This window comes from Rhinoraja longicauda, chromosome 15, assembly GCF_053455715.1.
Source record: "Rhinoraja longicauda isolate Sanriku21f chromosome 15, sRhiLon1.1, whole genome shotgun sequence".
In the NCBI taxonomy this organism is placed as follows: domain Eukaryota; kingdom Metazoa; phylum Chordata; class Chondrichthyes; order Rajiformes; family Arhynchobatidae; genus Rhinoraja; species Rhinoraja longicauda.
The window spans coordinates 49,757,822-49,785,514 of record NC_135967.1 but is presented as its reverse complement, the minus strand read 5'-3'; positions in this window follow the sequence as shown (position 1 = coordinate 49,785,514).

The window sequence follows — 27,693 nt, the reverse complement described above, 5'->3', positions numbered from 1 at the left end:
TTCTGCAGTTGTACAGGGCCCTAGCGAGACCGGACCTGGAGTACTATGTGCAGTTTTGGTCTCCAAATTTGAGGAAGGATATTCTTGCTATTGAGGGCATGCAGCGTAGGTTTACTAGGTTAATTCCCGGAATGGCGGGACTGCCATATGTTGAAAGACTGGAGCGACTAGGTTTGTATACACTGGAATTTAGAAGGATGAGAGGGGATCTTATCGAAACGTATAAGATTATTAAGGGGTTGGACACGTTAGAGGCAGGAAACATGTTCCCAATGTTGGAGGAGTCCAGAACCAGGGGCCACAGTTTAAGAATATGGGGTAGGCCATTTAGAACAGAGATGAGGAAAAACCTTTTTAGTCAGAGAGTTGTGAATCTGTGGAATTCTCTGCCTCAGAGGGCAGTGGAGGCCAATTCTCTGAATACATTCAAGAGAGAGCTAGATAGAGCTCTTAAGGATAGCGGAGTCAGGGGGTATGGGGAGAAAGCAGGAACGGGGTATTGATTGAGAATGATCAGCCATGATCACATTGAATGGTGGTGCTGGCTCGAAGGGCCGAATGGCCTACTCCTGCACCTATTGTCTATTGACTGACGTAAGATGGAAGAATGGGTCGACTGGGCTTGTATTCACTGGAATTTAGAAGGATGAGAGGGGATCTTATGGAAACAAATAAAATTCTTAAAGGATTGGACAGGCTAGATGCAGGAAAAGTGTTCCCGACGTTGGGGGAGTCCAGATTAGATGCTCCATCTAAACTAGTCCCGTTTTCCTGCATTTGATCCATGTACGTGTCCAAACATGTTTTACATTTTGTTTTAGTACCTGCCTCACCTACCTCCTCTGTTAACTAATTTCTTACACCCGCCATCCCCTGAGTGAAAAGGTTACCCCTCAGGTAATTTTCCTCTGCCTTTGAATAGACAACAGGTGCAGGAGGAGGCCATTCGGCCCTTCGAGCCAGCACCGCCATTCAATATGATCATGGCTGATCATTCTCAATCAACTTACTCACTTTTGAATATCATCATCGTTAGTCAAATATCTAATATCAAGAATGTTTTATTGTCATCTGAAATTCTTACTTGCAGCAGCAAAACAGAATATGTAAACATAGTACAGTTAAAGAATATAATAAATGAGAAAAAATGTTCAGTGTGCGCATATATACGCATACTCACCTACCGTACACACACACACACACACACACACACAAACACACACACACACACACACACACACACACACACACACACACACACACACACACACACACACACACACATATATATATATGGGGGCGTGGCTGTGTTCTGCAGCTGCGGCTCACCGGCAGTCTCTCTGTCTTTTTTTTGTTTTTTGTCTATTGTCATCGTTTAATGTACGTTTTGTTCTATTTTTAATTCTGTGTATGTGGGGGGGTGGTGGGGGGGTTGGGGGAAACCTTTTTTCTAATCTCCTCCTCAACGGAGATGCGACCTTTACCGTGTCGTATCTCCGTTCGCGCTACGGCCTAACATCGTGGAGTCGGCGGCCTCCAGCTGGGATCGACCTTGAAGACTCCGGTCGCAGGGCCTGGACTTACCATCTCGGAGGCTTCGGCCGTGGGCCCTGCAGACCGCAACATCGGGAGTTCGCAGGTCCCTGGCTGGCGACCGGTTTTTTGGGAGCTCCAGCCGTAGCAGCTTCGACCGCCCCGAAGCTCGAGGTACGATCGACCCGCTCGCAGGCCCTTCAACGCCCTGCGTGGCTCGGCCGCGGCACTTTCCATCGCCCGGTGGGGACTCAGGACTTTCATCGGCCTGCTCGGCTCGGCCCTGGGACTTTCCATCGCCCGGTGGGGGCTTCAAAAAGTTGGGAGCCTCGATCACCTCGTGGCACCACGGGAGAAGAATGAGGAGGAGATAAGACTTTTCTTTGCCTTCCATCACAGTGAGGGTGTGCCTAGAGCAATCACTGTGATGGCTGTTTGTGTAAAAAATTGTATCTGTGTGTCCTGTGCTTTTTGTTGTCTACTGCCGACCCTGACGTGAGAGGACGCTGGCGTTGTTTATTCGCCGCTTCTCCTTTAGGATAGTTTGTCTGTTTGTTTTTATGTTATGATTGTTCTTGTAAAGAGCTTTGAGCTCCCGATAAGGCGCTATATAAAATAAATGCTTATTATTATTATTATTATTATTATAAACATACATGCACACATAAAAAACAAACAAAAATAGTGAAATAATAATACTCTATGTCGTTCAGAGCTTATTGGAGGTTGTAGTGTTTGACAGGGGAGAGTCAGTGGATGTGGTGTACCTCGACTTTCAGAAAGCCTTCGACAAGGTCCCACATAGGAGATTAGTGGGCAAAATTAGGGCACATGGTATTGGGGAGAGGGTACTGACATGGATAGAAAATTGGTTGACAGACAGAAAGCAAAGAGTGGGGATAAATGGGGCCCTTTCGGAATGGCAGGCAGTGACCAGTGGGGTACCGCAAGGTTCGGTGCTGGGACCCCAGCTATTTACAATATACATTAATGACTTAGACGAAGGGATTAAAAGTACCATTAGCAAATTTGCAGATGATATTAAGCTGGGGGGTAGTGTGAATTGTGAGGAAGATGCAATAAGGCTGCAGGGTGACTTGGACAGGTTGTGTGAGTGGGCGGATACATGGCAGATGCAGTTTAATGTAGATAAGTGTGAGGTTATTCACTTTGGAAGTAAGAATAGAAAGGCAGATTATTATCTGAATGGTGTCAAGATAGGAGGAGGGGGAGTTCAACGAGATCTGGGTGTCCTAGTGCATCAGTCAATGAAAGGAAGCATGCAGGTACAGCAGGCAGTGAAGAAAGCCAATGGAATGTTGGCCTTCATAACAAGAGGAGTTGAGTATAGGAGCAAAGAGGTCCTTCTACAGTTGTACCGGGCCCTGGTGAGACCGCACCTGGAGTACTGTGTGCAGTTTTGGTCTCCAAATTTGAGGAAGGATATTCTTGCTATGGAGGGCGTGCAGCGTAGGTTCACTAGGTTAATTCCCGGAATGGCGGGACTGTCGTATGTTGAAAGGCTGGAGCGATTGGGCTTGTATACACTGGAATTTAGAAGGATGAGGGGGGATCTTATTGAAACATATAAGATAATTAGGGGATTGGACACATTAGAGGCAGGAAACATGTTCCCAAAGTTGGGGGAGTCCAGAACAAGGGGCCACAGTTTAAGAATAAGGGGTAGGCCATTTAGAACGGAGATGAGGAAGAACTTTTTCAGTCAGAGAGTGGTGAAGGTGTGGAATTCTCTGCCTCAGAAGGCAGTGGAGGCCAGTTCGTTGGATGCTTTCAAGAGAGAGCTGGATAGAGCTCTTAAGGATAGCAGAGTGAGGGGGTATGGGGAGAAGGCAGGAACGGGGTACTGATTGAGAGTGATCAGCCATGATCGCATTGAATGGCGGTGCTGGCTCGAAGGGCTGAATGGCCTACTCCTGCACCTATTGTCTATTGTCTTTTGTCTATTGTTTAACAGCCTGATGGCTGCAGGAAACAAACAGTTCTTGAACCTATCATATTAACATCTCGTTATGGAACCTCATACCTTTATGCATCCAGAAATTTGCTTTGTTTAATTAAGCAACTTAGAATTCATAGCCCTTTGTGGTTGCAAATGTTCAGAATCACCACCATTTTGGTTCATTTTGGTTCAAAATTGGTTGGCGGACAGGAAGCAAAGAGTAGGAATAAACGGGTACTTTTCGGAATGGCAGGCAGTGACTAGTGGGGTACCGCAAGGCTCAGTGCTGGGACCCCAGTTATTTACAGTGTATATTAATGATTTGAACGAGGGAATTGAATGCAACATCTCTAAGTTTGCGGATGACACGAAGCTGGGTGGCAGTGTTAGCTGCGTGGAGGATGCTAGGAGGCTGCAGAGTGACTTGGATAGATTAGGCGGGTGGGCAAATGCATGGCAGATGCAATATAATGTGGATAAATGTGAGGTTATCCACTTTGGCGGCAAGAACAGGAAAGCTGAGTATTACCTGAATGGTGACCGATTGGGAGAAGGGGAGATGCAACGTGACCTGGGTGTCATGGTGCACCAGTCATTGAAAGCAAGCATGCAGGTGCAGCAGGCAGTGAAGAAAGCGAATGGTATGTTGGCATTCATAGCAAGAGGATTTGAGTTTAGGAGCAGGGAGGTTCTGCTGCAGTTGTACAGGGCCTTGGTGAGACCGCACCTGGAGTATTGTGTGCAGTTTTGGTCTCCTAACCTGAGGAAAGACGTTCTTGCCTTAGAGGGAGTACAGAGAAGGTTCACCAGATTGATCCCTGGGATGGCGGGACTTACATATGAGGAAAGACTAGATAGACTGGGCTTGTACTCACTGGAATTTAGAAGACTGAGGGGGGATCTTATAGAAACATATAAAATTCTTAAGGGGTTGGAGAGGCTAGATGCGGGAAAATTGTTCCCGATGTTGGGGGAGTCCAGAACCAAGGGTCACAGCTTAAGGATAAGGGGGAAGTCTTTTAGGACCGAGATGAGAAAACATTTCTTCACACAGAGAGTGGTGAGTCTGTGGAATTCTCTGCCACAGAAGTAGTTGAGGCAGGTTCATTGGCTATATTTAAGAGGGAGTTAGATGTGGCCCTTTTTGCTAAAGGATCAGGGGGTATGGAGAGAAGGCAGGTACAAGCTACTGAGCTGAATGATCAGCCATGATCATATTGAATGGCGGTGCAGGCTCGAAGGGCCGAATGGCCTACTCCTGCACCTATTTTCTATGTTTCTATGTTTCTATGTTTCATTTCCCTCATTTTGGTTCATTTTTGTGTGGTTTGCACTGTGTCTGTAAACATAACCCAGCCTCACCTGCATGTACACACGGACACACACACGCACACACACACACGGACACACACACACACACACATGCACACGCACACACGCACACACGCACACACACATGCACACACACACACACACATACACAGACACACACACACAGACACACACATACACAGACAGACACACACGTGCACACAGACGCACACATACACAGACACACACACACAGACACACACACACACACATACACACACACACGCACACACTCAGACACACACGCACAGACACACACACACACACACACACACACACACACACGCACAGACACACACACACAGACACACACACACGCCCAAACACAGACACACACACGCCCAGACACACGCACACACACAGACACACACACACATGCACACACACACACATACACAGACACAGACACAGACACACACACACACACCCAGACACACATACACAGACAGACACACACATGCACACACAGACGCCCAGACACACATACAGACACACACACATGCACACAGACACGCCCACACACACACACACACGCCCACACACACATACACACACACACATGCACACACACACACACGCCCAGACACAGACACACATGCACACACACACATACACACACATGCGCACACGCCCAGACACAAATACAGACATGCACACACACACGCCACACACACACACACACACACACACACACACACACACACACACACACACACACACACACACACACACACACACACACACACACACACACACACACACACACACACACACACACATAGAAGCTGTAAAGTCTTCACGTCTATTGAATTGTAAATTACCTCTTGCAGGATTGAATTTTGCAGAGAACATGCTGCTGCGTGTTTTGCTCTCTAGTTGAACTGACAGGAAGCACCTGTCATTGTGGTTTGTCTCAAGTGATTTTTCTTCACTGATAGACCAGAACATTTATGATGTGCCAGGCACCTCAACGGAATTTTGTGAGTTAAGCTAATAGTCCACAAACATTTAGGAATCAATAGATCCCTTGCAGATCGAGGGGGGGGGTATGATGACACTGGATTTTTTTTTTTACTCCCACCACTCCTGAGGGGCATCATTTAGAGGAGGTACGTGGGCGAGTTTTTTACACCAAGTGTGGTGGGTGTCTGGACTACATGTCAGAAGTGGTAGTGGATAGGTTACTGGTGTTTAAGAGGCTTTTACATGAGTACATGGATATGCAGAGAATGGAGGGATAAGGGTCACATGCAGGCGAAGAAGGTTAGTTCAAATTGGCATCATGTTCAGCACAGACATTTTGTGCTGTACTGTTCTATGCTCACAAGTTCACAAGTTATAGGAGTAGAATTAAGCCATTCGGCCCATCGAGTCTACTCTTCCATTCAAACATGGCTGATCGGACTTATCATCGGCGGAGCCGGCCGTCTTCGGAGGCTGCAGGAGCGGCTGCGACTCGCCTTGGGCTCGGCCCGCTGCGGACCGTCCGGCGCGGCCTGCAACCACAACAACCTGACCGCGGGAGAGGACGGCAGGAGAAGGGAAAAGACATTGTGGCCTTCCATCACAGCGAGGAGAGAACTGGAGGAGACTCACTGTGATGGATGTTTTCTTGATGGATGTTTCTTCTTTTGTGTGTTTTTGGGGTTGTGTAATTTTAATGCCTATTTTGATGCTTTTGTTGTTGGACTATGGGTGACATAATTTCGTCCAATTTGGATGACAAATAAAGCTATCTATCTATCTATCTATCTATCTATCTATCTATTCCGTAAGTTTTAATGAGGTCCTTCCTCAACCTTCTAAACTGCAGTAAGTACAGGCCCAGTGCTGTCAAAAGTCCATCATATGCTAACCTACTCATTCCTGAAATCATTCTTGTAAACCTCCTCTGTGCCCTCTCCAGAGCCAGCACATCCTTCCTCAGATATGGGGCCCATATTGTTCACAGTACTCCAAATGTGGCCTGACCAGCGCCTTATAGAGCCTCAGCATTACATCTCTGTTTTTGTATTCCAGTCCTCTTGACATAAATACTAGCATTGAATTTGCCTTCCTTACTACTGATTCGACTTGCAAATGAACTTTGGTAATACTTTGGTAATATTCCTTTTGTATCTCCCAATAAAAACAACCTTGAATCCAATGGTATGATCTTATTCATCAATTGTTCAAAATTTTTTTTTAGGTCTTTCCAAAAAGGAGTTACCTTCTGACATGCCCATGTAGAGTGTAAAAAAGTACCCACATCTTGGTTGCATCTAAAACAAATTTCAGATGAGTTTGGTTTTAAATTGTTTAATTTTTTCGAGGTTAAATATAGTTGATGTAAAAAATTATATTGTACTAAACTATATCTCACATTAATAGTATTTTTCATACTATCTAAACACAGTCTTTCCTAACTTGGTTCATCAATGATAATATTAAGATCTGTTTCCCATCTTTGCCTTGATTTTTAAATTCCTATCTTTGGACTAGATTTTTGTAATAATTTATACATTGATGATATAATTTTTTTTATTCCCTTGCCCTGAATTAAGGATTCAATTCCTTTAATCTGAAATAGAGACATTGAATTACCTAACTTTTCCCTTAAAAAAGATTGTAATTGATAATAGAAAAAAATACTATTCCCTGGAATTTAATATTTATTTCTCAATTGAGAAAATGTCAATAGACAATAGACAATAGACAATAGGTGCAGGAGTAGGCCATTCAGCCCTTCGAGCCAGCACCGCCATTCAATGCGATCATGGCTGATCACTCTCAATCAGTACCCCGTTCCTGCCTTCTCCCCATACCCCCTCACTCCGCTATCCTTAAGAGCTCTATCCAGCTCTCTCTTGAAAGCATCCAACGAACTGGCCTCCACTGCCTTCTGAGGCAGAGAATTCCACACCTTCACCACTCTCTGACTGAAAAAGTTCTTCCTCATCTCTGTTCTAAATGGCCTACCCCTTATTCTTAAACTGTGGCCCCTTGTTCTGGACTCCCCCAACATTGGGAACATGTTTCCTGCCTCTAATGTGTCCAATCCCCTAATTATCTTATATGTTTCAATAAGATCCCCCCTCATCCTTCTAAATTCCAGTGTATACAAGCCCAATCGCTCCAGCCTTTCAACATACGACAGTCCCGCCATTCCGGGAATTAACCTAGTGAACCTACGCTACACGCCCTCAATAGCAAGAATATCCTTCCTCAAATTTGGAGACCAAAACTGCACACAGTACTCCAGGTGCGGTCTCACCAGGGCCCGGTACAACTGTAGAAGAACCTCTTTGCTCCTATACTCAACTCTTCTTGTTACGAAGGCCAACATTCCATTGGCTTTCTTCACTGCCTGCTGTACCTGCATGCTTCCTTTCATTGACTGATGCACTAGGACACCCAGATCTCGTTGAACTCCCCCTCCTCCTAACTTGACACCATTCAGATAATAATCTGCCTTTCTATTCTTACTTCCAAAGTGAATAACCTCACACTTATCTACATTAAACTGCATCTGCCATGTATCCGCCCACTCACACAACCTGTCCAAGTCACCCTGCAGCCTTATTGCATCTTCCTCACAATTCACACTACCCCCCAGCTTAGTATCATCTGCAAATTTGCTAATGGTACTTTTAATCCCTTCGTCTAAGTCATTAATGTATATCGTAAATAGCTGGGGTCCCAGCACCGAACCTTGCGGTACCCCACTGGTCACTGCCTGCCATTCCGAAAGGGCCCCATTTATCCCCACTCTTTGCTTTCTATCTGTCAACCAATTTTCTATCCATGTCAGTACCCTACCCCCAATACCATGTGCCCTTATTTTGCCCACTAATCTCCTATGTGGGACCTTGTCGAAGGCTTTCTGAAAGTCGAGGTACACCACATCCACTGACTCTCCCCTGTCAATTTTCCTAGTTACATGCTCAAAAAATTCCAATAGATTTGTCAAGCATGATTTCCCCTTCGTAAATCCATGCTGACTCGGAATGATCCCGTTACTGCTATCCAAATGCTCAGCAATTTCGTTTTTTATAATTGACTCCAGCATCTTCCCCACCACTGATGTCAGACTAACTGGTCTATAATTACCCATTTTCTCTCTCCCTCCTTTCTTAAAAAGTGGGATAACATTTGCTATCCTCCAATCCACAGGAACTGATCCTGAATCTATAGAACATTGAAAATGATCTCCAATGCTTCCACTATTTCTGGAGCCACCTCCTTAAGTACCCTGGGATGCAGACCATCAGGCCCTGGGGATTTATCAGCCTTCAGTCCCATCAGTCTACCCAAAACCATTTCCTGCCTAATGTGGATTTCCTTCAGTTCCTCCATCACCCTAGGTTCTCCGGCCCCTAGAACATTTGGGAGATTGTGTGTATCTTGCTCAGTGAAGACAGATCCAAAGTAACGGTTTAACTCGTCTGCCATTTCTTTGTTCCCCATAATAAATTCCCCTGCTTCTGTCTTCAAGGGACCCACATTTGCCTTGACTATTTTTTTCCTCTTCACGTACCTAAAAAAACTTTTGCTATCCTCCTTTATATTATTGGCTAGTTTACCCTCGTACCTCATCTTTTCTCCCCGTATTGCCTTTTTAGTTAACTTTTGTTGCTCTTTAAAAGAGTCCCAATCCTCTGTCTTCTCACTCTTCTTTGCTATGTTATACTTCCTCTCCTTAATTTTTATGCTGTCCCTGACTTCCCTTGTCAGCCACAGGTGTCTCTTACTCCCCTTAGAGTCTTTCCACCTCTTTGGAATAAATTGATCCTGCAACCTCTGCATTATTCCCAGGAATACCTGCCATTGCTGTTCTACCGTCTTCCCTGCTAGGGCCCCCTTCCAGTCAATTTTGGTTATTTCCTTCATAGCAATCTCCTATATTTTTAATACCCTTCTGTTCCCAGACTGGTAGTATTTGATTATTCCAAGCAATCAGCAATAATCTATTTTTTACTAATGGAGTTTTAGCTGTTAAAAAAAATCTTTTATCATTAACTTTAACTGTTTTCAACAATGTATTAATTAAATGTTTTAGCAAAGGTGACTCTTTATCCTTAACTAGTAGCTTCGCTTCCCATTTATATATAAATTCTTCTGGACATAACTCTTTTATTTTATCCATTTCAATTTTAACCCATGCTGTTTTTCCACCCTCTCGACTTGCAAATGAACTTTTTGTGAGTCCTGCACGAGCACCCAGCCTCAACTACCTCCACTGGCAGCTTGTTCCATACACCCACCACATTTTGTATGAAAAAGTTACCCCTCAGATTCCTATTAAATCTTTTCCCCTTCATCTTAAACTATGTCCTCTGGTCCTCGATTCCCCTACTCTGGGCAAGAGACTCTGTGCATCTACCCGATCTATTCCTTTCATGATTTTATACACCTCATTAAGATTACCCCTCATCCTCCTGCGCTCCAAGGAATAGACTCCCAGCATACTCAATCTCTCCCTGCAGCTCAGACCCTCTAGCCCTGGCAACATCCTTGTAAATCTTCTCTATACCCGTTATACCTTGACAACATATTCCCATAACGCAGAACTGAACACAATACTCTAAATGCAGCCTCACCAACATCTTATAAAATTGCAACCTGACCTCCTAACTTCTATACTCAATACTCTAGCTGATGAAGGCCAATGTGCCAAAAGCCTTTTTGATCACCTGATCTACCTGCGACTCGACCTTCAAGGAATCATGCACCTGCACTCCGAGATCCCTCTGCTCTACAACACTCCCCAGATTCCCACCATTCACTGTGTAGGTTTTGCCCATGTTAGACTTCCCAAAATGCAATACCTCACATTTCTCTGTATTAAATCCCATCGACCATTCCTCAGCCCACCTGGCCAATCGATCAAGATCCTGCTGCAATTTTTTACAACCATCTTCACGATCTGCAATACCACCCACTTTTGTATCATCTGCAAACTTGCTAATCTAGCCGTTTAGCAAATAGTAATGGGTCCAGCACTGAAACCTAAGGCATACCACTAGTCACAGGATTATCCCACCTTTTGTGAACAGTATTGAAGTGGGAAACTTCCTCAGTCCAGATGCAGTGCAGCAGGCTTGTAGGAAGAGCATTGTCGATGAGGAGCTAGATTTGGAGAACGACTTTAACGCTACTAATGCGACATGTCTGTTGTCACAGCATTGTTCCATGCAGCATCTCGGCTCATTCCCAGTGCCCTCTGGAGTGAATCAATTTGGCTAAAAGCTGTTTTTTGTAACAGTTGGTAAACCAGGAGGAGATGGAGATGAATCATCCACTTGGCATTTTTCAGTAAAATTTGTTGCAAATGTCTCTTGTAATTGACGACCACACTCTGGGCTCCACTACCAATGAGCACTATTCCTTTCTCTGCTCAGTTTGATGCCTTATCTCTGCTTGTTTAGAAAGGAATTAACCTAGTTGATTACTGAAAGAAACATCCAACTAATTGTGAAGAATTATGATGGAAGAAATATCAGGAAAACAAAATATTCCAAGGGATGGGATTAAAATGCATGGCCAATTGAGAGACAGATACTGGCATTTAGTTCAATGGTTCAATAGCTCCTTTATTGTCACGTGTACAGGCATACAGTGACGTTCAAGATTCAAGATGGGTTTATTGTCACATGTATCATAAGGTTCAGTGATATTCGAGTTACCATATGACCACACCAAAAGAAAAGCAATAAGACCTGCAACCATAACATTTAACATAAACACCCACCACAGCGGCTCCCCACATTCCTCGCTGTAATGTTTGTTAAATGTGATATCCAGTCAAATTATACTGTAGATGAGTACAACAGATTCTAAAACAGCATGCAGAGAGTCAGTGCATTAACACGCCATCTTGCAACTTCCAAGTTTCTGGAAAGTCTGATCTTGGCCCCAGGAACTGTGCAATTCCCTACATTTCTTGCTTTAAGACATTTGGGAATGATAAAAACCATGGTAACATGCAAAAAGGGGAAGGTATGACGATAAATGATAGATGTGATGAAAAGGATAAGTCTTGGTGAGTTGGTACCCCAGAGGTACAATGGATGAATTAGAGTTGATCGGATGGGGTTTGAATCAGTTACAGTGCTTGTCAGTGTATGATTCGGCATGAGGACATCGGCTATTCGAGCACCGAGGAAGATGGAACAATTATCGTACCGTCCTAACGGATTTAAGAGAGGTGACTTTCGATTAAAGAGGTGGTCTTTGATTAAAGTGCATGGGTATTGATTGGATGAATTTGGATGGGTCATTGGATGCCAGAGAAATAAACTTTGATGGGAGATGTCACATACATGGAAAGGCTGAAACATAGAAACATAGGTGCAGGAGGAGGCCATTCGGCCCTTCGAGCCAGCACTGCCATCCAATTTGATCATGGCTGATCATCTAAAATCAGTACCCCTTTCCTGCTTTTTCCCCATATCCATTAACCCTAAGACCTAAATCTAACTGCCTCTTGAAAATATCCAGTGAATTCACCTCCACTACCTTCTATGGCAGAGAATTCCACAAATTCACAACTCTGGATGAAAAAATGTTTCCTCGTTTCAGTCCTAAATGGCCTCCCTCTTATTCTTAAACTGTGACCCCTGGTTCTGGACCCCTCCCCCCCCCCCAACATCAGGAATATTTTTCCTGCATCTAACGTGTCCAATCCGTTAAGAATTTTATATCTTTCTATAAGATCTATAAGGCTGGAAGGGTGTGTAGTTTAATTGACTTATTAGGAGAGTGAGAAGTGATCGACAACTGATGAGTTCTGTTCAATAAAAGTCGCATTTTCTTAGCTCAAGGGCAACAGGTAGACCAAAAGCAAGGGATGTGTCTGATGAAACACACATTGCGCGATCCATGTGCTAATCCTGCCATCTACTGGGGATAATAATTACTGCACCCTTTCACATTCAGACCGCAGGTTGTGCGTCAAACAGGCCGGGCTTTGCGTTCCGGCAGCAAACACTCAGGGTCCACCTCGGGCCACGCAAACCTAACTGATCCCACTTGACCAAGTGCACCACACATGTGCACACCTTGACCAAGTACACCACACCTGTGCATTTTCCTAGATATACCTTCAAAGAACTCTGAAGAGAGTAAAAGACTCATACATCTTCCACATCATGCAAACAGACCCTTCCACATGTCTTGCCAATGCTGACCACGTTGGCACATTGGGCTGGGCCCGTTTGCCCGCATTTGTCCCTTATCCCTCTAATCCTTCCCTCTAATGTTTTTTAAAAGTCACCATTGTATCCACTTTTACAGCTTCCTCTGGCAGCTCGTCCCAGATACGGACTACCTAAGAGTGAAAACATTGTCCCTGAGGTCCCTTTTAGATCTTTACCCTCATCACCTTAAGTGGATGTCCTCAAATTTTTGAATTCTCTACTCTGTGAAAAAGACTGTGAGTGTTCACCTTATCGGTGCCCCTCGTGATCTTGTACACCTCAATAAGATCACCCCTACGCTCCAAAGAGAAAACTCCCAGCCTATCCAACCTCTCCTCATAACTCAAGCCCGCAAGCCCAGGTAACATCTTGGAGAATCTCTCCTGCACTCTTTGCAACTTAGTGACATCCTTCCTGTAGCTGGGTGACCAGAGCTGTAGTGTGGTCTCACCAACGACTTGGACAGCTGCATTAAGAATAAGGGGGAGACCATTTAGGACTGAGACGAGGAAAATCTTTTTCACCCAGAGAGTTGTGAATCTGTGGAATTCTCTACCACAGAAGGCAGTGGAGGCCAATTCACTGGACTTTTTCAAGAAAGAGTTAGATTTAGCTCTTAGGGATACGGGGAAAAAGCCAGAATGGGGTACTGATTTTAGATGATCAGCCATGATCAGATTGAATGGTGATGCTGGCTCGAAGGGCTGAATGGCCTACTCCTGCACCTGTTTCTATGTTCATCTTCTTTCTCCCATTCCTGCTCAGGCCAGCAGGTCCAAGCCACCCAGCCCAGCAATATAGTTTGCCCTGAGGGCACTCCTGAGGACCACCTTCGACACTGTGGTGGCATCAGCCATTTTCTATGGAGTGGTCTGCTGGAGCAGCAGCATCTCAACTGCTGATAGGAAGAGACGATAAACTGATCAAGAAGGCCAGCTCTGTCCTGGATTGCCCCCTCGACTCAGTGCAGGTGGTGGGAGGGAGGAGGATGATGGTAAAGCTAACATCACTGCTGGATGACGACTCCCACCCCATGCAGGACACTGTCACTGCACTGAGCAGCTCCTTCAGTGACAGACTCCTTCACCCCAAGTGTGTGAAGGAGAGATATCGAAGGTCCTTCCTTCCTGCTGCCATCAGACTGCACAACCAGCGCTGCTCCCAGCAGACCAGTAAATAAAGATAATGACCGCTTTTTCAAATTTTTTAATAAATGCTTATTTATTTTTGCTCTCCACTTTGCTGCTGTAACCCTGCAAATTTCCCCGTTGTGGGACGAATAAAGTACTTATTATTACTTATTATTATTATTATCAGGTAAGTGAAAGACAGAACATGTGACTTTTGAGGAATTCTTGCCTTTTCGCACAGCAAGATCACTTTGACTTGTTTAAGTTGGGTTGAAATGCAAAGGGTCCTCTGGTCTGTGCAGTGCAGTGGAATAACTCAGCGGCCCACACTGGACCATGTGCTTCAGGCGAGGTGCTCAGCCTCCTCCTCATTGGCCTTGGTGCCTCTGCTCTGACCAACGTAGCAGCTCTAGAGCCGACCGCACTGACATTATTTCTCTGTATTAGTAACACATAAAGCCTGTCCCTCATTTGGAAAGGCAGATAAATTTAGAAAGTGTCACTTCCTCTCGTTCCCTGTTCAAGGGCACATTGATAGTTTGAACTTGGCCGTTTGCAGCCCTCCACTATTTTCATGTAACCGTTCCTGCCCGGTCATGTTTCAGCCACAGAGCACTAACCACGGCCTGCAGAAACGCCTGACGTTGTCCTCAGCTGCTGGTGACGGTTCTCGGAAACTGAAAACGACAGTGCAGGACAGCATGATCCATGTCAGTGTTGGGCAGTTGATGGACAAAGTTTGGCAGTCAGCAGTGCATCAGTCTCATTGACAGTTCTGGCGCTGCTTCTCCTGCAGGAGGGGGTTCCATGGTCATATAACCAGGGAGTCAAACTCTTCATCTCTGAGAAAATAAAATGTTGGTGGAAAAGTGAATTGAGCTTAGACATGTTTATGGCAATATTGTATTTACAGAATTGAAACCAGATGTATGTGCCATTCAGCTGACCGATCCAGTGCTGACATTTCCCAAAACCCGCCACCCACTCTCCTTTATCCCAGCCCATCATCAGATCCTTCTCTGAAGGAGGGTCTCGACCAGAAACGTCACCCATTCCTTCTCTCCATAAATGCTGCCTGTCCCGCTGAGTTACTCCAGCTTTTTGTGCCTACTTTCTCCTCTATTCTCCCTCAGACACACGCTTATTAAGGGCGGCACAGTGGAGCAGCTGGGAGGGCTGCTGACTCCCAGCAGCAGAGACTCGGGTTCGATCCTGACCTCGGGTGCTGTCTGTGTGGAGTTTGCACGTTCTCCCTGTGACTGCATGGATTTCCTCCAGGTGCTCCAGTTTCCTCCTAGATCCCAAAGACGTGCGGGTTTGTAGGTTAATTGGCCCTCTCTGGATTACCCCCTGGTACATAGGGAGTGGATGCCTTAGTGGGATAACATAGAACTAGTGTGAACGAGTGATCGATGGTCGAGTGATCAAGGACTCCGTGGGCTGAAGGACCAGTTTCTAAGTTCAATCGTTCAATTTAAAAAAAGGGTGACCCTGTATTAGTCACCTGAATTCAATCTGCTGAGGGCGAGTCCTGCATTGTCATGCCTGCCTCTGGCAGATCTAAGTCCACTACTCAATAAATAACTTGCAGCTTTATTGTACGATGAACCCGAGTTAAAATTGTACGCCTGCATTAGTCAGCATTCTTGCCGGGTATTGGAAGGGGCGAGGAGATTGGGTGACCCGCCATTCAGCAACAATTCTCTTTGCAGCACTTGCTTTCTTTGTTGTAAGCCCCGTGACTCAGACTTCACATGTCACCGTGTTCCTAACTCTCTGTCGTGGCATTTATGGTTCAGCAAACAATGGCAATGATACAGCAATTATACTGCACGGCCCTCTTGCTTACCTGCCTACTCAACACGACCACAACCTCAGAGCGCCAGGACGTGAGGGCCTGAGCTATAGTGACAGGTTGGGCAGGCTAGGACTTCAATTGTTGGAGGTCAGGAGGTATAGAGGTGTATGAAATCATGAAGGGGATAGATAGCGTGAACGCTGTCTTTTTTACCCGTGGTCGGGGAATCGAGAACCAGATGACATGGGTTTACGGTGAGAGGGGAACGATTTCATGGCGATTTTTTCAGAGGTCGGTGGGAAAATGGAAGTGCCTGTTTCCATACTCTATTTCCTCCCTACACATTAGTTTAGTTTAATTTAATTTATTGTCACATGTACCGAGGTACAGTGAAAAGCTTATGTTGCGTACTAACGATTCAGCAGAAGGACATACAACATACAAACATTAACGAATGTGATAATGGCAAAGCAATCAACACCATCTCTCACCCCTTTATGATCCCTGACAAAACAACAGCAGACCGCAATGGAACTCATTCCACACAGAACACCTTGGGCGATTCAACCTCAATGAAGGAAGTGTAAGAAAATACCTGCAGATGCTGGTACAAATCGAAGGTATTTATTTAACAAAATGCTGGAGTAACTCAGCGGGTCAGGCAGCATCTCAGGAGAGAAGGAATGGGTGACGTTTCGGGTCGAGACCCTTCTTTAGACTGATGTCGGGGGGGCGGGACAAAGGAAGGATATAGGTGGAGACAGGAAGATAGAGGGAGATCTGGGAAGGAGGAGGGGAAGAGAGGGACAGAGGAACTATCTAAAGTTGGAGAAGTCGATGTTCATACCGCTGGGCTGCAAGCTGCCCAAGCGAAATATGAGGTGCTGTTCCTCCAATTTCCGGTGGGTCTCGCTATGGACAATGAAATGTCGTTAACATACACTCCAAAATGAAAAAGAAAAGCTTGGTGAAATACTTCAGTTTTTTAAATGTTATAAGTTGTAAAGAGGGAGAGTCTTTCATTCTGACATTATTACTGAAAATTCTGGGGGGGGTCAGATAATAGAGTTAATTTACAGTCTTCTGATTGGCTTATAATTTTTTTACTTTTGATATATTAATTTCAACCACAAGCATCTTAGCTTCATAACAAAGATTATGTGGAAAAATAACCCCACACAATGCGCAGAATCGAATTACGTCCAAGTTGGGAATCTCCAGGCCTGTTCATGAAATCACTTCACTTGACTTCAGATTTGGGATTGCAGCCAGACTTAACTCCTGATGCCACTGGAGGACACAGACAGTGATTGTGATTCTTGGAGAGTGTCCAGCATTGAATTAAAATTGTACCTTGTGTCAATATTCCATTGTGCGCTGAGAAAGACTGTGAAAAAACTCTAAATATATTCTGTGGTGTGCTTTGGCTTGAAAAAATCGACTGTGATTTTACATGAAGCGTGCTCACTTTCTACTACACCACTGGCTATAGATTTCAGCGAGGTGATTTGGCTTCCTTTACCAAAGCAGTTCTAGAATCTTCTGTGTAATATGAGCTTCTGTTTCCACATGGTTTACAGACTCTACACTAACTATCAGTCACGATGATGGTATCATGAGTTAGGGATGATGTCACCCTCATTGTTAACTCTTATTCAAAGAGAAAACCAAACGTGTCCTTGTTTCATTTTATATTATGATCACAAGCCGCAGCCACAGTTCGATGATGGATCACCCAGAGACAGGGGAACGTAACTTGGCTGCCTCTCCAGGGAACACTGGGCAGCCAGGAGCAAAGTCTTTCTAATCACGTGTCAAACTGAGGGCCTTTATTCCTATCAAATGTGGGCCTAGAAAACCCCACAGCTCTGACTGAGGAGAGAGCAGCAGAGTTTCAGCCAACAAAAATCCTCGATGCAACATAATGAGACGATCCGGCAGGATGACACAATTCTGTTTGTGCATCCTAACTTTAGAGATTGCTGTACATTCCCTGCATTGTTCCAGCAAGAACAGTCTACAAGCCCAGCAATGGCAGTGAAGTGACACCAACCGCTGGAGTAACTCAGCAGGTCAGGCAGCATCTGTGGAGAACATGGATAGGTGATGTTTCACAGAATGCTGGGGTAACTCAGCGGGTCAGGCCACATCTCTGGAGAACATGGATAGGTGACGTTTCACAGAGTGCTGGAGTAACTCAGTGGGTCGGGCAGCTTCTGTGGAGAACATGGGTAGGTGACGTTTTGGATTGGGACCTGTCTGCCCAACCCATGGCTCTGATGTGTTTTGAAATGTTGTCTAGTTGTGAACGATGCCACATAATGAAACATATCAAGGCACAGTAGTGCACTAGTCCAGCTACTGCTAACATATCAAGGCACAGTAGTGCACTAGTCCAGCTACTGCTAACATATCAAGGCACCGTAGTGCACTAGTCCAGCTACTGCTAGCAGATTTCTGGCAGATTGGTTCAGAAACATGAGTTTGAATCCCAGAATAGCAGCCAGAGATTTTAAATTAGATGATTTAAATAAGCCTGGAATTTTGCACGCAAGCTGGCTCAACTAATGGTACGACCAGACTGAAATGCAAGCCCATCTGGTTCTTGAATGTCCTGCAGGCTAGGAAGTCTGTCACCCTTACAGATCTAGCCTACGTGTGATACTGGCTGCATCAATGTGGTTAACTATGAACTGCCTCCAGTTTCAGGGGCATCTGCAGATGAGGAATAAATGCAGACACCTGCTACTGGTTTACTCTTCAACATCACTGAAGTTCATCAGTCTTTGGATCTTTCTTCCTCAGAGTGCGATGGAGGCAAGAAACCGTGAATATTTGTAAAGCAGATTCTTGACATGGACGTCAACATAGAATATCGACTAATACGACAGGGAAACAAGCCCTTCACCCCACAATATCTGTGCCAAACATGATGCCAGGTTGAAGTAATCCCCTCTATGTCACGTGTGGCGGCGCCGTAACGGCTGTGGCTCGCTGGCAGTCTGTTTGTCCTTTTATCTTTTTTGCTTGTGTGTTGGTGTTAGGGTGGTTTGTTTTTGGCTGTGAATGTGTGTGGGGTGTGGTGGGGTGGGGGAAACCTTTCTTTTTTTAGGTCTCTTCCTCGGGGCGAGGCTCGGCCACGGGGCCTTCCATCGCCCGGTACGGCTCGGCCACGGGGCCTTCCATCGCCCGGTACGGCTCGGCCGCGGGGCCTTCCATCGCCCGGTACGGCTCGGCCGCGGGGCCTTCCATCGCCCGGTACGGCTCGGCCACGGGGCCTTCCATCGCCCGGTACGGCTCAGCCACGGGGCCTTCCATCGCCCGGTACGGCTCGGCCATGGGGCCTTCCATCGCCCGGTACGGCTCGGCCACGGGGCCTTCCATCACCCGGTACGGCTCGGCCGCGGGGCCTTCCATCGCCCGGTACGGCTCGGCCACGGGGCCTTCCATCACCCGGTACGGCTCGGCCGCGGGGCCTTCCATCGCCCGGTACGGCTCGGCCGCGGGGCCTTCCATCGCCCGGTACGGCTCGGCCACGGGGCCTTCCATCGCCCGGTACGGCTCGGCCGCGGGGCCTTCCATCTCCTTGCGGGTGCTGTGCGGGTCGGTCGCCTCGGTAGGGGTCGAGCTGTCTGTCCGTGGGAGGGGCATGGGGGAAGAGAGTGGAAGTTTTTTTACCTTCCATCACAGTGAGGGAGTGTTTGGAGTCACTGTGATGGATGTTTGTGTTGGGGTTGTGTGTCGTGTTCTTTTTTTTTGCTCTGTGACTGCTGGCAAATGATTTTCGTTCGGTTTCGAATGACAATAAAGGTATTCTGTATTCTGTATTCTCCTTGCCTGCCTGATCCACATTCTTCCATTCATCGCAGACATATGTGAATATCTAAAAGCCTCTTAAACCTCACTATTGTATCAACCTCAATCACCACCCACGGAAATGTGTTCCAGGCACTAACACCCTCTATGTAAAAAACTTGTCCTGCACATCATAATTCAACGTTGCTCAGCTCACCTTAAATTTACGCTGCATCCTGGGAAAAGTTCTCACTATCTACCCTATCTTATGCTTATTTTTGAGGCAGAGATAGATAGATTTTTGATTAGTGTACGTGTCAGAGGTTATGGGGAGAAGGCAGGAGAATTGGGTTAAGAGGGAGAGATAGATCAGCCATGATTGAATGGTGGAGTAGACTTGATGGGCCGAATGGCCTAATTCTACACCTATCCCTTATGACCAGCCCCTCAGTTGCTTGCAACAAGACCATGGTCCCTAGGGCACACTCCAGCGAGCACTGCTAATGGCCTTACCCTGGAAAACAGCAAACCAGGCACAAAATGTTGAACACACTGAACGACAGGAACTGATGGTGACACAGGAGGAAATGGCCACTGAGTGGCAGCAATGCAGGAAGCTGCAGTGCATTCAGAAAGTATTCAGACCCCTTCACTTTTTCCACAGTTTGCTACGTTACAGTCTGATTTAAAAATGGTTTAAATTCTTTTTTGTTATCATCCATCTACACACAATACCCCATAATAAAAAAGTGAAAACAGGTGTTTAGAAATTTTTGCAAAGTAATTCTGCAGTTGTACAGGGCCCTAGTGAGACCGCACCTGGAGTACTGTGTGCAGTTTTGGTCTCCAAATTTGAGGAAGGATATTCTTGCTATTGAGGGCGTGCAGCGTAACTTTACTAGGTTAGTTCCCGGAATGGCGGGACTGTCATATGTTGAAAGACTGGAGCAACTGGGCATGTATGCACTGGAATTTAGAAGGGTGAGAGGGGATCTTATTGAAACATATGATTATTAAGGGGTTGGACATGTTAGAGGCAGGAAACCTGTTCCCAATGTTGGGGGAGTCCAGAACCAGGGGCCGCAGTTTAAGACTAAGGGGTAGGCCATTTAGAACGGAGTTGAGGAAAACCTTTTTCAGTCAGGGAGTTGTAAATCTGTGGAATTCTCTGCCTCAGAAGGCAGTGGAGGCCAATTCTCTGAATGCTTTCAAGAGAGAGCTAGATAGAGCTCTTAAGGATAGCGGATTCAGGGGGTATGGGGAGAAGGCAGGAACAGGGTACTGATTGAGAATGATCAGCCATGATCACATTGAATGGTGGTGCTGGCTCGAAGGGCCGAATGGCCTACTTCTGCACCTATTGTCTATTGTTTATTGTAATTAAAAAGAAATAAGTGAAATATCATATTTACATAAGCATTCAGACCCTTTACTCAGTACTTTGTAGAGGCACCTTTGGCAGCGATTACAGCCTCAGGTCTTCTTGGGTGTGATGCTACAAGCTCGGCGCACCTGTATTTGGGTAATTTGTCCCATTCTTCTCTGAAGATCCTCTCAAGTTCTGTCAGGTTGGATGGGGAGCTTCGATGCACAGCTATTTTCAGACCAAGATGTTCAGATCGGGTTCAAGTCCGGGCTCTGGCTGGTCCACTCAAGGACATTCACAGACTTGTCATGAAGCCACTCCTGTGTTGTCTTGGCTGTGTGCTTAGGGTCGTTGTCCTGTTGGAAGATGAACCTCTGCCCCAGTCTGAGGTCCAGAACGCTCTGGAGCAAGTTTTCATCAAGGATCTCTCTGTACTTCGCTCTGTTCATCTTTCCCTCGATCCTGACTAGTCTCCCAGTTCCTGCTGCTGAAAAACATCCCCACAACACGATGCTGCCACCACCATGCTTCACCGTAGGTATGGTATTGGCCAGGTGATGAGCGGTGCCGCTTGGCTTTCTGGACAAAGAATTCAATCTTGGTTTCATCAGACTAGAGAATCTTGTTTCTTATGGTCTGAGAGTCCTTTAGATGCCATTTGACAAACTCCAAGCGGGCTGTCATGTGCCTTTTACTGAGGAGTGGCTTCTGTCTGGCCACTCTACCATAAAGGCCTGATTGGTGGAGTGCTGCAGATATAGTTATCCTTCTGGAAGGTTCTCCCATCTTCACAGAGGAACTCTGGAGCTCTGTCAGAGTGACCATTGGGTTCTTGGTCACCTACCTGACCAAGGCCTTTCACCCCCGAATGCTCAGTTTGGCCGGGCGGCCAGCTCTATGAAGAGTCCTGGTGGTTCCAAAGTTCATCCATTTAAGAATGACGGAGGCCACTGTGCTCTTTGGGACCTGCAATGCTGCAGAAATTGTTCTATACCCTTCCCCAGATCAGTGTCTCGACACAATCCTGTCTCGGAGGCCTACGGACAATTCCTTCGTCTTCATGGCTTGGTTTTTGCTCTGACATGCACTGTCAACTGTGGGACCTTATATAGACAGGTGTGTGCCTTTCCAGATCATGTCCAATCAATTTAGTTTACCACTGGTGGACTCCAATCAAGTTGTGGAAACATCTCAAGGATAATCAATGGAAACAGGATGAGCATAAGCTCAATTTTGAGTGTCATAAGAAAGGGTCTAAATTCTTATGTTAATGTGATATTTCAGTTATTTCTTTTTAATTACTTTGCAAAAATTTCTAAACACCTGTTTTCGCTATTTGATTATGGGGTATTGTGTGTAGATTGATGATTAAAAAAATGAATTGAATCCATTGTAAAATAAGACTGTAATGTAGCAAAATGTGGAAAAAGTGATGGGGTCTGAATACTTTCTGAATGCACTGTACACTGGTAATATCCTCCAGAATGTGAGGTTAGTGCAGAGCAGCTGCATTGTACTGCACTCACCATCTTAGTTACTTCATCTTAAGTCTGGTAGGAAAATAACTGCAGATGCTGGTACAAATCGAAGGTATCAAAATGCTGGAGTAACTCAGCAGGTCATGCAGCATTTAGGAGAGAGGGAATCTTATGTTTTGATCTCTTTGCTTTTTGAGATAGTGCTCCATTCCATTCAGAGAAAATGTTAAAATGCAATTGTGGAAATAAAGATTTTCAGTTCAGTGAGGTGGGTGGTACAATAACACAGCGAGGAGAGCTGTTACCTCACATCAACCTGGGTTCAATCCCGACCTCTGGTGCTGTCTGTGTGGACATTGCACGTTCCTCCTGTGGAGGCATGGGATTTATTCAGTTCAGGTTCGGGTTTATTGTCATCTGCAAGAGTTTGGTGAGGTACAGGAATGAGAAATCTGGCCTGCAGCAGCATTACACAACACTCCGAAAAATACAAATTATACTCAATTACACTGAAATTCTAACAGACAGACCACTGTGAAAATAGCAAGACATAAGTAACAGGAACGCAACAAGAAGAAAAACAAGTCCACAGTTGAGAAAGAGGTTCTGAAGATGTGCAATTGGAAGGTTAATTGGCCACCGTAAATTGTTCCTGCTTTATAATTTAATGCAGATTGAGAATGCGGCAAGAATTATAAACATGGGATTAATATAGGATTAGTATAAATGAGCTGTTGATGTTCAGTGCAGACTCATTGGGCCAATGGCCTGTCTAAGTGCTGTATCTCTCTATTACTCTTATAGTGCTGAGAGTATTTTGGTTAATTAACATTATTGTTGATGACGGTTCATTGAGATCAAACAGACTTCATAACCTGTCTTAGACAATAGGTGCAGGAGTAGGCCATTCGGCCCTTTGAGCCAGCACCGCCATTCAATGTGATCATGGCTGATCACATCGTTTAACCTTTCCTCTGGTGGGAGAACAAAAGGAAGTGATTCTTCCCAGAAAATAGGGAAATTGCTCTGAGTATTATTGCATAAAATAAGTTGCACAAACAGGCCATTTAGTGAAACATGGTCCTGTCTTCCATTCCCTCAGGTATAAAAACCAAGGAGCAATCACTGAGTTGCTTAAAATGGCACAACATCATTTAACCTTTCCTCTGGTGGGAGAACAAAATGAGGAAGTGTTTCTTCCCAGAAAATAGGGAAATTGCTCTGAGTATCATTGCTTAAAATAAGTTGCACAAACAGGCCATTTAGTGAAACACGGTCCTGCCTGCATTTATATTTCACCGAAGCTTCCCCTTGTTATCCTTGTGTAACTCTATTTTCCTTCCTTTCTTGTTTTACCTTCTCAAACTTGGATTATTTTCTCTGGAGCATCGGACGTTGACGAGAGGCACAGAGAGGGTTGACACAACCTGCTTCCCAGGGGAGAAATGTTAAAGACTGGAGGGCATAGCCTTAAGGGGGAAAGTTGGAAGGAGATATGGAGGGCAAGTTATTTACACAGAGTGTGGTGAGTGCTTACAGGGGTGGTGATGGAGGCAGATACAGTAATGGCATTTAAGTGGCATGGCCATAACTTATAGGAGCAGAACTAGGCCATTCGGCCCATCAAGTCTATTCCACCATTCAATCATGGCTGATCTATTTTTCCCTCTCAACCCCATTCTCCTGCCTTCTCCCCATAACTCTTGACACCCTTACTATTCAGGTATCTATCAATCTCCACCTTAAAAAATATCCAATTTAGTTTGGGTTTGGTCTGTACCTATCTGCATTGTTCTGTGTTTTATTTAGACTTTTAGACTTTAGATTTTAGAAATACCACATGGAAACAAGCCCTTCGGTCATGCAGACCTGCGATCACCCCGTACACTAACTCTAGCACTAGAGACAATTACATTTTTTTACCAAAGCCAATTAACCTACAAACCTGCACATCTTTTGAGTGACGGAGGAAACCGGAACACCCGGAGAAAACCCACATGGTCACAAGAAGAATGTACAAACTGTGTACGAGCTACACCCTTGGTCGGGATCGAATTCGGGACTCTGGCGCTGTAAGGCAGCAACTCTACCGCAGCACCACCGTGCTGCCCCCTTTCCAAGAAGTTTGCATCACTTAATGTGGCCGTATGCAGGACATTAGACCCCATTTACGGGGTTTCAGCAGTGAAAAGGGAGATAGACCTGCCCGATGAAAAACAATCTGTGTAAGGACATTGAAGCTGAATGTTTGAGCAATTTTCCAACAGTTTTTCTTCGCTCGTCTCTCTTTAGGCTTCTTGGTCGCAATTTTGATGCATAATCTTTAAACGCAAGTGCATTAAGGAATTGCAATTGCTGAATTCAATCTCCATTATATTTCTGCAGTGTCAAGATTGGGGATTTGAATGACCAATATCCAAGAACTAATATCTGGAATGGTTTCACTTGCAGTTGGAAAGGTTAAGTAATGAATAAGGGAGCCTTTTGGCATTCATTCTCAAACACTTACCACCACCCTGGTGGATCAGTTCCAAGTGGCCTTCTGCTGGAATTGAAATGGTTTGCTTACACCACAGTCAGCTGAAAGATCATTTGACCTGAAATGGTTCCCCCACACCTCTCTCCACAGATGCTGTCTGACCTGCTGAGTGCTCCCGGAATATTCTCTTTATTTTCTGATTTCCCGAACCAGTAATTTTTTTCCCCCCAACATGCCATTGTCGATTGGCTTTAAAATAGATCAGTCAGCTGACATGCCCTATTATTCACACACCTATCAGAACAAACTAGGTGCCACACTGTGAAAATAAATCACTGTCTGGTATTAATTAAATAACAGGACATGTTATTATCCTATTGGGCTGAGGGTGAATCCAATTTGGAACCAGCAGATATTTGACTGCTTTGCAACACAAAGACTACAATCTTGTAGTCTTTAAAGTGCTCTTTCTCTCTCTCTTTCTCTCTCTTTCTCTTTCTCTCTCTTCCTCTCCCTTCTTCCTCTCTCTCTCTCACCCTCCCTCTCTCTCTCTCTTTCTTTCTATCTCTCCCTCTCTCTCCTCTCTCTTCCCCCCTCTCTCTCTCTCCCCCCCTCTCTTTCTCTCCCTCTCTCTCTATCTCTCTCTCGCTCTCTCTCTGTCTCTCTCAGCACAAAAAGAGATGAGTGACTGAGCTGAAAAATCAACCTCTTTCATAAAAGGGTCCACATCAGCCCATCTGATCTTTGCCATTTGCACTATCTTTGATTATCATGGAACATGTGATTATCACCACAATATTCAACCTCTCTTTGGCCAACTCCGTGGTCCCTGCATGCTTCAAAATATCCATCATGGTACCAGTGCCAAAGAATGCCTCTCCAGCTTGTTTGAATGACTATCGACTGGTGGCCCTCACCTTGATTGTCATGAGATGCTTTGAGAGGCTGATCGAGAACCACATCTGTGCCTTCCTCTCTCGCAATATGGACCCGCTGCAGTTCGCATACCGTCCAAACAGATCCACGGATGATGCGGTCTCCCAGGTTCTGCACACCGCTCTCTCGCATCTGGACAGCCAGAAGGGGGGCTATGTGAGGATGCTATTCATTGATTTTAGTTCAGCTTTCAATTCCATAGTCCCCACCAGACTTGCTGAGAAGCTGCTGAAACTGGGGCTTAACACTCCCCTGTGTGCCTGGATCCTGGACTTTCTCACTGCCAGGCCCCAAGTGGTCAAGATGGGGGAGACATACATCTAACCCCCTCACCCTGAACACAGGATCCCCCCAGGGTTGCATCCTTAGCCCCCTACTGTACTCCCTGTACACACATGACTGTGGGGCCAGGTTCAGCTCCAACTCCATCATCAAGTTTGCTGATGACACTGTGATGGTGGGCCTGATCTCCGACAACGATGAGAAGGCCTACCGGGAGTAGGTGGCTGATCTGGCACTCTGGTGTCAGGACAACAGCCTCCTCTTGAATGTAACAAAAACTAAGGAGCTGATTGTGGACTTTAGAAGGGCTCAACATCGGAGGACGTACACGCCACAAATGGGATTATTGTGGATAGGGTGAGCAGCTTTAAATACCTGGGAGTCCACATCACAGAGGATCTGACATGGACAACACACGTTGCCGTACTGGTGAGTAAGGCAAAACAGCGCCTTTACCACCTCAGACAGCTGAGGAAATTCAGAGTCTCTCTGAGGATCCTTCAGTGCTTCTACTCTGGGGCTGTAGAGAGCATCCTGTCCGGCAACATCACAGTCTGGTTTGGGAATAGCTTTGCCCAGGACAGGAAGGCTCTGCGGAGAGTAGTGCATTCGGCTGAACGCACCATGGGAACTACACTCGCCCCCCTGCAGGACCTATACATCAGGAGGTGCAGATCCAGAACCAGCAACATTATGGGGGACCCCTACCACCCCAGCAACGAGCTGTTCTAGATGCTACGGTCAGGCAAATGCCTCCGCTGTCACGCTGTGAAAACAGAGAGGATGAGACGGAGTTTCTTCTCACAGGCCATCAGGACTGTTAACTCTCATATCCCCTGGGACTAATTTAATTTACTGTATTAATTTATTTTTTTGAGTTAAAATATTTTTTCTATTCTGCTTTGTAGTTTAGCACAATCCACAGGCGTTGCCACTTTCATTTCACTGCACATCTTGTAGATGTGCGTGACAAATAAAGTTGACTTGACTTGACTTGAGCAGGGACTAAGGTGAAAGACTGATCTCACCACAGATGCCTGTTTAACCATATATTGTATGAAACGAACAATGTTTCAGAGATGTACTGGCAAGCTGCTGTTCATGAACAGAGTGGATGTAAGATAAGGATATTTTCAAAACTTGCACCAAGGGAGTTTTGTTATGAACTCCACTTCATAGTATTTAGTAGAAGTAGAACAAAGTCAACAGGTTTATAGACCCTAAATCACACTTGATGAGTGGCTCATAATTCAACTGACCAGCAGCATCAAACCTGAGAAAATATATAAATTAACTGGGTAAGAAATATTTCTGCAGTTTGAATACTAATACTTGTGGAAAGAAATTAGATTGTATAAAATGAAAGATCATCCTTCATTGAAAAGGTT